Source organism: Fragaria vesca, unplaced genomic scaffold (assembly GCF_000184155.1).
Source record: "Fragaria vesca subsp. vesca unplaced genomic scaffold, FraVesHawaii_1.0 scf0513038, whole genome shotgun sequence".
Lineage (NCBI taxonomy): Eukaryota > Viridiplantae > Streptophyta > Magnoliopsida > Rosales > Rosaceae > Fragaria > Fragaria vesca.
This window is the reverse complement of record NW_004443433.1, coordinates 50976-60605: the sequence shown is the minus strand read 5'-3', so window position 1 is coordinate 60605 and position 9630 is coordinate 50976. Positions and strand designations below refer to the sequence as shown.

The following is a 9630-nucleotide window of genomic DNA, read 5'->3' as shown; positions in this document are numbered from 1 at the left end:
TAGGTTTTTAATTAGGTTTTCGACTGCTGTTCTATGGAACAGTAGCTACTTTTGTAAATTGTTTAAATGTTTTATTACTTGTTAATATTTGTTGTGTTTTTCTAACGCTTTGTTTTGCAAGGTACCCTCAATCCCCGGCCCTATACGATACCCTACTTACTCAATGCTACTAACGATAAAAAGGGTTTATTTGATGCAGGTTTTGCGCTGATATAAAGTTCATCTCCTGGATCGTTGTGAGCTGATCACAATTCTCTGTCGAAGTTGACTGACTATTCCTGGCAGATTTTCTGATTTCTTTCCTTGCGCCATATGGATTCCTTTTCCTTCAAGATTTCTCCTCTTTTGCCTCTTTTGTGCTCCTCGGCTTTATTTGTGACCTAAAAACACAAACTAAGTTAAAATCAATATTGTTAAAGGAATTACATAACTAAATAGGGTCGGAAATACATTAAGAACGTTGCATAGAATGCACCTATCATCACTCCGTCAGTTTAGATGCTTTAAATCTTCAAACGGTCATATGACCGGCTAAAGGGGTAGCAGGTCATCCTTTTAAGCAATGAACCAATCATAAACACCCATGTGGTTAAGGTATCCATACCTTAAGGCACACAAGTATTTGCCTTCAAAGTGACCATCTTTAAGCTTTCCTTTTCTTTTCATTCGTCCTGCTCATGTTTTATTTCGACTTACCCTTTCATTCCACTTATTTAGTTGTTGACACTTGCTTCTCCAAGGTAGCATGAAAGACTCGACTCAAAACTCAAAGTGCAAGTCTTTCTCTTTCATTTATCATCTCCTTCCTTCTCTCTCACTCTGATAAAGTAGTATGGGGTTTACATCCAAAACCAATTGACAATGAGTGGAGTGGCTCAAACCCTTATAAACCCACAGGCAAGGTCCAATTTTCCCGATGTGGGATTTATATCTCAACATGCCCCCGCACGTGTGGTGAATTTTCAAGCCTAACACGTGGACAACATTTGGAGTGACGTGAAGTTCGTGTGGCAATTTGGGCTTCACACATGGACACGAGTAACCCGCTCTGATACTATAATAAAGTAGTCTGGGGTTCACATCCAAAACCAATTGACAATGAATGGAGTGACCTAAACCCTTATAAACCCACAAGCAAAGTCTTATTTTCCTGAGATGAGACTTATATCTTAACACATTCTTTAATTCATCCTAATTCCGAATATCGGTAACTAACTATGCATTTCCATTTCCTTTCCACACCTATGACTGACTCGTATCCAAATCCACTTATCATTTTAAGGCAATCTTCAATGAATAAACAACCACATCATTCCTGTTTTGCAGATTTGAAATTCATCTTTGTCAAATAACTTTCGCCAACATACATATTTAACTAGATATTATGCGGCCTCGCGCCGCCTAACTGTTGTTAAGAATCGGGCTTGGGCCTGCATCGCATCTCGCTGTTGGACCTGGATTTCTTGAGCGATCTCTCTTCTTCTTCTTCATTAATCAGTTCTCTCTCTCGGCACACCTCCAGAAGAATCGAGATCGATCTCTAGACCTTTTCCTTTTCCCCTCTCTTATCCTTCTGCTTTTGCATGCTTTTGCTCTCTCGCTTTCTCTCTCAATCTGATATTGCTGTGTTGGTTTTGGAACGAACGGGTCTTCAATTTCTGGCTATCGACTTCAGTGATTGGTTTCGAGAGGAACAACCTGGTGATTCTTTGCTTTTGATGTGCGAATTTGGATGTGCATGTGCAAATTTGGATTTGAATCCTCCCTTTCTTCTCACTATCTGATTTGATTTCACTCAAATTGATCTGACGTTTTTGAGGGATTAGGCTCTTTCTGTCTGTCTCAGTTACCTTCATCATCCGAAAAATCCGTTTGGAGAGCTTCGAGTTGGGGGATTCCACCGCTTCGTTCTCACTTCAAGCTTCCGAGAGAAAGAAATCATCGTCCGCCTCTGCCTCCGCTTCCGTCTCCGTCTCCGCCTCCGTTTCTGCCTCCGTCTCCGGTTCTGTCATCACTTTCTTTCATGATTCATTCATTGAATTTTTTATTAGGTTGGAGGTCGGTGAGGTTAGGGAATCCCGAGACGCCGCGAAGCTGGGGTTTAGGGTTTCAGAGATATAGCCGGATCTGTGGCCGATCAGTGAGTTAGGGTTTTAGCAAAGAGTTTTCAAATTCGTGTAGTGCGATTGCATGCTTTGAGAGTTGGAGGAAGCAATGGCGAGTTCGTATCCTGTACCTGCTAATGTTGTTCAGGTCAGATTCAGTCTCTATGTACTCTTATTCAGTGTGTAATTTTTTGTGTATGTATTTTTGTATTTGTGTGCGTATTTGAGCTGGTAGGGTCGTCGTACTTTGTGGGACAGTACTACCAGGTGTTGGGTTGTCTTATTAGAATGTTTTGGTCAGTAGAGTACTGTGTAATATTGTTCAGTATTGGTGGAAGCATTTTGTTGGGTGTAGTTAGAGATCAAGTTTACAATTTTGACATATGTCTGTATGACTATTCTTCTTCATTGATTGCAGATTTGGTCAAAGCTTCTTGAGGATGATCAATTCGTAAGGTAGTAATATTATTCTCCCTTTTACTGTGGTAAAGTCTTCCTCTTTAGTTTTGTAATGTCAATCAGCTTAAATCTCATTGAGTTGGGAAGTTGTGCAGTATTTAAGGGGTGCAAGGTAAGATCAGAAAACCTCATTTGCTTTTGTTAAGGCAGTAATTTTGGTGAGGACATGCCACTGGACAAATGTATCATTAATATGTTATGGTGGTTAATTTACTTTTTCTTTTAGTCCTACATGCTATGATTTGATATCTATTGAAATTTTAGCATTAACAAGTTCTGTTTCAATCCAGGTTTTGTAATTAGTAAATATATGTTTCATACTATTTGGAGTTTCCAGTATTCTATATAAGATAGTTGATAATGACCTTAATTGACATTAACTTCATTTGTTTAGGTGTTGAAGTGCTAGAAAAGAAAACGTGAAGACCATGTATGTTAAATAGTTTCATTCTCAGTTGTGTTCAATATTACATATGTTTTTATTCTTTTTGTGCTGAATTAGATTGCCACTTAGATGAATAATTGTTACTGATTTCCATTTATTGTTTGAGTACTCCTGTATGTTAGTTTACTGTGTCCAGTGGTGTAGGATTTAGGATGTAACTTGATTACTTGCAGTTTGGTTCAGTAGTAATTAATTTCCTTCCTGTTGTGTTTATTTACCCTTCTGATAGTACCTCATCACTTCCGTTAGATTTGGCTATTTGATATACTTTGAAAAAATTAGCATTCTCCTATTCGGGAGCTTGCCTGAAAGGTGATGTATACTCATGGTAATAAGCATCTTTATTACTTAAGAATGAAGCATGCTTATTTTTGCAACAAGGTTCGAAATCAAATATGCAGCAACCATATCTTACCCTCTTTAGAGTAAACTAGCAAATTGCAGCAATTTTACCATCAGGTTTTTTTGTTTTTCCTCTGTTCCTTTATAATTGCAGATTTCTTTTGGTTAAAGTCCAAAGTCTAGGAAGGAGAGAGAGAGCTCTGTTCCCACTTTCGTTTCTATGTTTGATATGATTTTGGAGGCAGACTGGTGACTACAAGGTAATATCATTGTTTACTAATTTATCTTTTGTGTGCTGCTTTTTTATTTTTTATTTTTATTTTTCACTTGTCAGCTCCAAATTCTCAATATTTCTCATGTTTTCCTTTTAGTTCTACCCCTAATCCTGTTTTTTTCTATTCTCATTTTGGGTGCAGACACTACTAGAAAAAAGAACCTAGGCGACGGAATTATATTAATTTCGTGGCCTAAGTGCGACTTAGACGACGGAAAATAGTTTCGTAGCCTAAGAAGGACTTAGGCGACGAAAATGTATTCCGTGGTCTAAGAATCTCTTAGACGACTGAAATATATACTTAGGCGACGGAATTATTTAAAAAAAAAGAATTACTTAGGCGACGGAAATGTATTCCGTGGTCTAAGAATCTCTTAGACGACGGAAATATATACTTAGGCGACGGAAAATTTTACTTAGGCGACGGAATTATTTTTAAAAAATAAAAAAATAAAAAATTAATTACTTAGGCGACGAAAATGTATTCCGTGGTCTAAAAATCTCTTAGACGACGGAAAATTTTTAGACCACGGAAAATTTTACTTAGGCGACGGAATTATTATTTTTTTAAAAATAAAATAAAATAATTAATTACTTACGCGACGAAAGTATAACTTATCGTCGCCTAAGTACCGAAATTTTTAGCGGCAACATTTCCGCCAAAACATTTCAGGAAAACTCAAACCAAAAATTTAAAAATTTTCGTTTCTTTTTAACTTAAATTCAAACTAAATTTTTTCAAAAAAAAATTCATCTCTCATCTCATTAAAACTAACCCTATCCAATTAAACTTAACCTCACCCTCTCTCTCATCTCATCTCCGCCCCCTTTCATTTTTGTTTCTCAATCCCTTCTCTTCCTCTCCCCTCCCTTCTCCAGACTCCCACCTAGCTCCCTCTCTTCCTTCACTTCTCTTCTCCACTCTCATTCTCTTCCCTAATTTCAAACCCCTTTTCAAACTCATGGCTTCATTCACACCCTCCATCCCCCTCAACACTGATTCCAGCACTGCCTCTCCGGCGAGGTCCCCATGTTCACCGGCAAGACCACCGCTCTCCTCCATCGTTGGTCAAGTACATGAGGCGGACACGCGGGTTGATGACGCCGCCGTCAGCGGCTGCGACGCTCGGGTCGGCCTGATCGGGGGCGAGCAAGGATTGACGGGCGAGAGTGAAGTGGGCCGCCGCCGTCCATTCGGGTTTAGAGGGAGAGAAATAGGTGAGGTTGGTTTGGATAGGAATAAATCAATATATGTTGATATGGATTTTTGATGGTTTTGGGGAAGATGTGATACATTTTAGGGTTGGACTGGTTGAGTTTGGGGGCGGTGTTATGGTTTCTATTTCGGTGGTGGTGGTGGTATTTGGGGCAGAGGCCACTGCAACGGCGATGTTAATTTTAATTTTTTTTTTCAGACTTAGCGACGGAATCCAATAATTCCATCGCCTAGGGGAAAAATATTTTTTTTTTTGTCATTAAACAATATCCGTCGCCTAAGTACTTAGGAGACGACAAAAATTCCGTCGCGTAATTATTCCGTCGCCTAAGTAATTTTTAGTCGACGGAACTCAATTTTTTGTCGTCCTAACACCTACCTCACGCCACTTAGGCAACGGATCTTAGGCGACGAATATTCCGTCGCCTAAGTACTTAAGAGACGAATTTTGTTACTTAGGAGACGAAACTATTCCGTCTCCTAATTAAGTGTCTTTTTCCAGTAGTGAGAGCCAATAAAAATGCAGTTTTCAGTGACAAACTAAGGAGAAATTTAAAGAGTCATTACAAATTAAGGTATTTCAATCGGTGGTTTCCATAATCTCTTCATCGGTATAAATTCTTTAGCCTTGGTTGTGTTTATTATTACAATTATTACAGCTTTGTTGGCAAATAAAAGTCGTAGGGAGGACGTCTTCTTAGCTGCAACAAAATGGATAAAGTTTTTTTATTTTTATTTTTTATCTCTATATCCAATTGGTAGTTCTGATTCATATTTGTTTACTTAGCTAATTGAATCTTAATCCTGTACGATGTGTAATAATGTGTGAACATGGGTGCAGGTTGAACATAACATATGAGGATTGGTACAACTGAGTTTGAGGATGACTTACAGTGAGGATGAGGAAGTTAATGAAAGCAGAATAGTGACTGATACAAGTATGTCCCCGGACAAAAGTGCACTACAAATTTGTATATTGCATTGTTTTTTGTATTTTGTTTTTCTGTTGATAGCAGTTGGTGTTGAATATGTTGATGGTATGAAGTTATCTTTAGAAAGTATGTCCCAGGCTTCTGTTGATGTATGTTTAATAGATGCTTGAGTAAGTTATGTTTAGAAAACTTTGAATTAATGATATGACTAACAAGCACAAAAAAGCTTTGCAGGAGCAGGAGATGAAGAGAAGTTCAGCAACTTTGAAGCAGAGTTAACAGAAGCCTAGAGGGACCAGAAGGTGTCCAAAGTGCTCGGATGTCTTCAAGGAACTTAGTGATGAACTACTATTAAAACCATGAGAAATCAATGCAACACTAGGAAGTAGAATTTTCAAATCAGTGTCATTTATATATCCTATTTTGTTGATGTAGTTTCTATACAGATTATCATCCTTGCCATATGAAAAAAAAAAAAACGACCCTGCACAACGGAGAAAAATATAAAACCCCGCGGCATCGCGCGGGCCGGCATATCAGGGTTTAGTGTTCTTCATTCTATTACTTTTGTCTTCTTATTTAGGTAAAATAGTAAGTTGCTTTAGTGTTCTTCATTCTATTACTTTTGTCTTCTTATTTAGGTAATTTATGTTTCAATGTTTGTTCCAACTGAATATTTGTTTTATGTTTTCTGGCGCTGATTTTTTTATCCTTTTTTTCTTTAGGTTTAATTTGTTTCATTACTTAGATCTTCTAGAATGAAAATTTTTGAAGAACATAGTTTTGGGAATGAACATGCTAATCTAGTAAAAGTTGACAAGGCATTGGTTTGTGAGAATGTATCATCTTTACGTATGTGCCTGTTTTACTTGCATATGTTTTTTAATAGTAAAGTGACAGTTCAGTCTTGCAACAGGATTTTTCAAGTTTCGAACTCTTTCCGTGTGTAGGTTTTTGTGTTTTTTTTTTTAACATGGTCTGAGGCTTATATGCTAAACCGATTCTTCTGTGGAAAAATTGAAATGTGCAGTACCAATATCCTCTCTTTACAATTTCATATTGATATCTCAATCTATTACCCGATCTAATCACAACTTTATTCTTTTTTCTTTTTAGGAATGCAGGAAGTTGATTGTGGAATTTTATTTGCTTATCATATATATTGGAGTATCTGATCAAATCTTAAAAAATAAGGTTTTGATTTGATTGATTGGTTGAATTTAAGTGTGTAGCTCTTTTAATACTCATCCACAAACAAATGTGCAAATTGTTCAGGTAAGTAAAGATTTCCCCTACTGCAAAATTAGTGTTTTTGTTCTGTCATGGTTTCTTTTTTATATTCAATTTGGCATCTGTCATGTAGTTTAAGTTTACCAATATGGAAGGAGGTTACCCTGTTAGCATCGAGTATTCTAGGTGTTCATATACCTGAAAATAAGGAAGGCAACTTTAGGGACACCATATACCTGAAAATCAAATTGTTATGTGTTACTGGGTTCATTCTATCTATAGTTGTAGCCCTGGATTATATAAATGATTGCAAGAAGTTTATTTGAATATGGTAATATCTGTAGTTGACAAAAGTTTACTAGATATAATGTTGAGTCGTCTTTGCATGTGGGAAATGAGATAATGATATGTTCATCTTTTTCAATGTGGGATAGCTTGAAATTGTCAAGTATATGGATGTCAGATGCAAAAGAAGTCTTTGGACAAAGAAATAGTTTAGGCGCATAACTGTTATCTTCTAAAAAGTGAAGGGAAATATGAAAAGAAATCAGTGTTATAAATTAGACAGACCAATGCCTTTTACCTGTAAATCTTAAATATTTTAGGAAAGGGATTATATGATGTAGTAGCAAGTATCATGCATGTGCCTTGAAAAATGTAAAAATGTATGAAAGGTGTCTATGCAAGGAAGAGAGTCTAATTCAACTATGTGAATTAGTATTGTCTCAGTTGACCAAGATGAATGCACCAGATCTTTTTTGAAAATTGTAAATGTTGATGCTATATATACATTTCTATCGAGAGTAATTTTACAATTGATGTAAGACATTAGCTGCATTACCTTGAAGTTTTGTTCTTTTTGGTTAAAAATGAGGAGGAATTGAGGATATTAAGTTGTCATTTCTACATTACTCATTTTTCTTCCCAATCCTTCATTAAGAATGTCTAATCCAGTTTGGGCAAAAAAGCTAGTATACCCTTCAATACTCGATCCAAATAAAGTCTTTATGAACAGAAACATACCAACAGTCTACTACTCTCGTATGATCTGAAAATCCACGACTTTATTTGAAAAGTTTCACTTTCAATAACCAAATCAACCGAAAAACTGTTTCGATCTTGAAAAGTCGTATCGAGTCCACGTAGATTTGTCGTTCTCGTCAACAACTACTAAGCAACCAAGTAGACTATGCTCAATTATGGAAAATACATCTCACCGATTAGATATCCAATCCGTCACACCCAAGTGAAGTGCCTCTAAGTGATGCATTTTCAAATGAACTTACTTTTAGTATCGCTCCCCTTCACATGAAACTTCTGTGATCCTGGACTATGCTCTCTATTCGAAAGTTCAAATCTGATGTATTCCTTTTTATCTTCCTTTTCGCACAACAACCGATTGCATAGACTCAAAACTATATCTTTCTGAATCAAATCAGACAACTCCTCGATCCTTAAATCAAGTACCTTATACCGTAATTTCTTGCATCTCGGTTACTAGTAGACTACAATGCTTACTCTCTGTGTCGTCGCTCGAATGACAACAATGTTGAATTTCCTGGAACGTCCTATCTCCATTGACTAATTCAAGTCTGATCTCTTATGTCGATAAAAACATGGATTCAATTATCCAATCTTTTCATAAACCGACAAATCTTACAGTTGTATATTATTCCTCCAATTGTCAGCCGAAAGCAATTTCCAAAGTATCGCATCCTTGTTTTATCACACAGAAACCTTTAAACCAATGTAATTGGCTGACGTACCCTGAACTTTCTACCATAGAAGCAAGTCCTCACTCGAAAAACATATTGTAACAAATTGTGAAATTCTTTTAACGAACACAAGAAATAAGCAATTTTTAAGAATAAGAAAATCACAACAGATTTAAAACAAACAAACGTGACATCTGTGGAAAAGATTCTCACCCAACTACACATGCGACAACCTCATCCTAAGATACACGAACCAAGCTCTTAGATTTCCTGGAACGTCCTATCTCCATCGACTAATTCAAGTCTGGTCTCTTATGTTGATTAAAACATGGATTCAATTATCCAATCTTTTCATAAACCGACAAATCTTACAGTTGTATATTATTCCTCCAATTGTCAGCCGAAAGCAATTTCTAAATTATCGCATCCTTGTTTTATCACATAGAAACCTTTAAACCAATGTAATTAGCTGACGTACCCTGAACTTTCTACCATATAAGCCAGTCCTCACTCGAAAAACATATTGTAGCAAATAGTGAAATTCTTTTAACGAACACAAGAAATAAGCAATTTTCAAGAATAAGAAAATCACAACAGATTTAAAACAAACAAATGTGACATCTTCGGAAAAGCACATGCGACAACCTCATCCTAAGATACAAGAAACAAGATCTTAGATGCAGCTATGAACTACATTGAACTTTTATCACTTTTGTAATAAAAACAAATCACTTAAAATCATCCTTCAAAAACATAAACAAACAATAAAAACGTTAAAACCATAATACGAAATCATTCAAATCGTAAGATTTTCGAACAAGACGAAAAAAAATTTTTGAAATAAAACAAAAGACACTACCAGGACAAGTACTTTAGCCGACGAAAAAGTTTCGTCGGCCTGTTAGCTTAATT

General features: G+C 36.4%; 1 non-coding gene across 2 annotated transcripts; it reads left to right on the top strand.

Moving 5' to 3' along the window:
- The first annotated feature begins 1444 nt into the window (after positions 1 to 1444).
- Positions 1445 to 6239, top strand: LOC101307079. Of its 2 annotated transcripts, XR_185475.1 has the most exons (5): positions 1445 to 2253; positions 2524 to 2561; positions 3506 to 3611; positions 5683 to 5779; positions 6008 to 6239. It is a non-coding gene; the product is annotated as an uncharacterized LOC101307079 (transcript). The 2 variants fall into 2 exon arrangements; XR_185476.1 differs by lacking the exon at positions 3506 to 3611 and having other exon boundaries at positions 6008 to 6123.
- The last annotated feature ends 3391 nt before the right edge of the window (positions 6240 to 9630 follow it).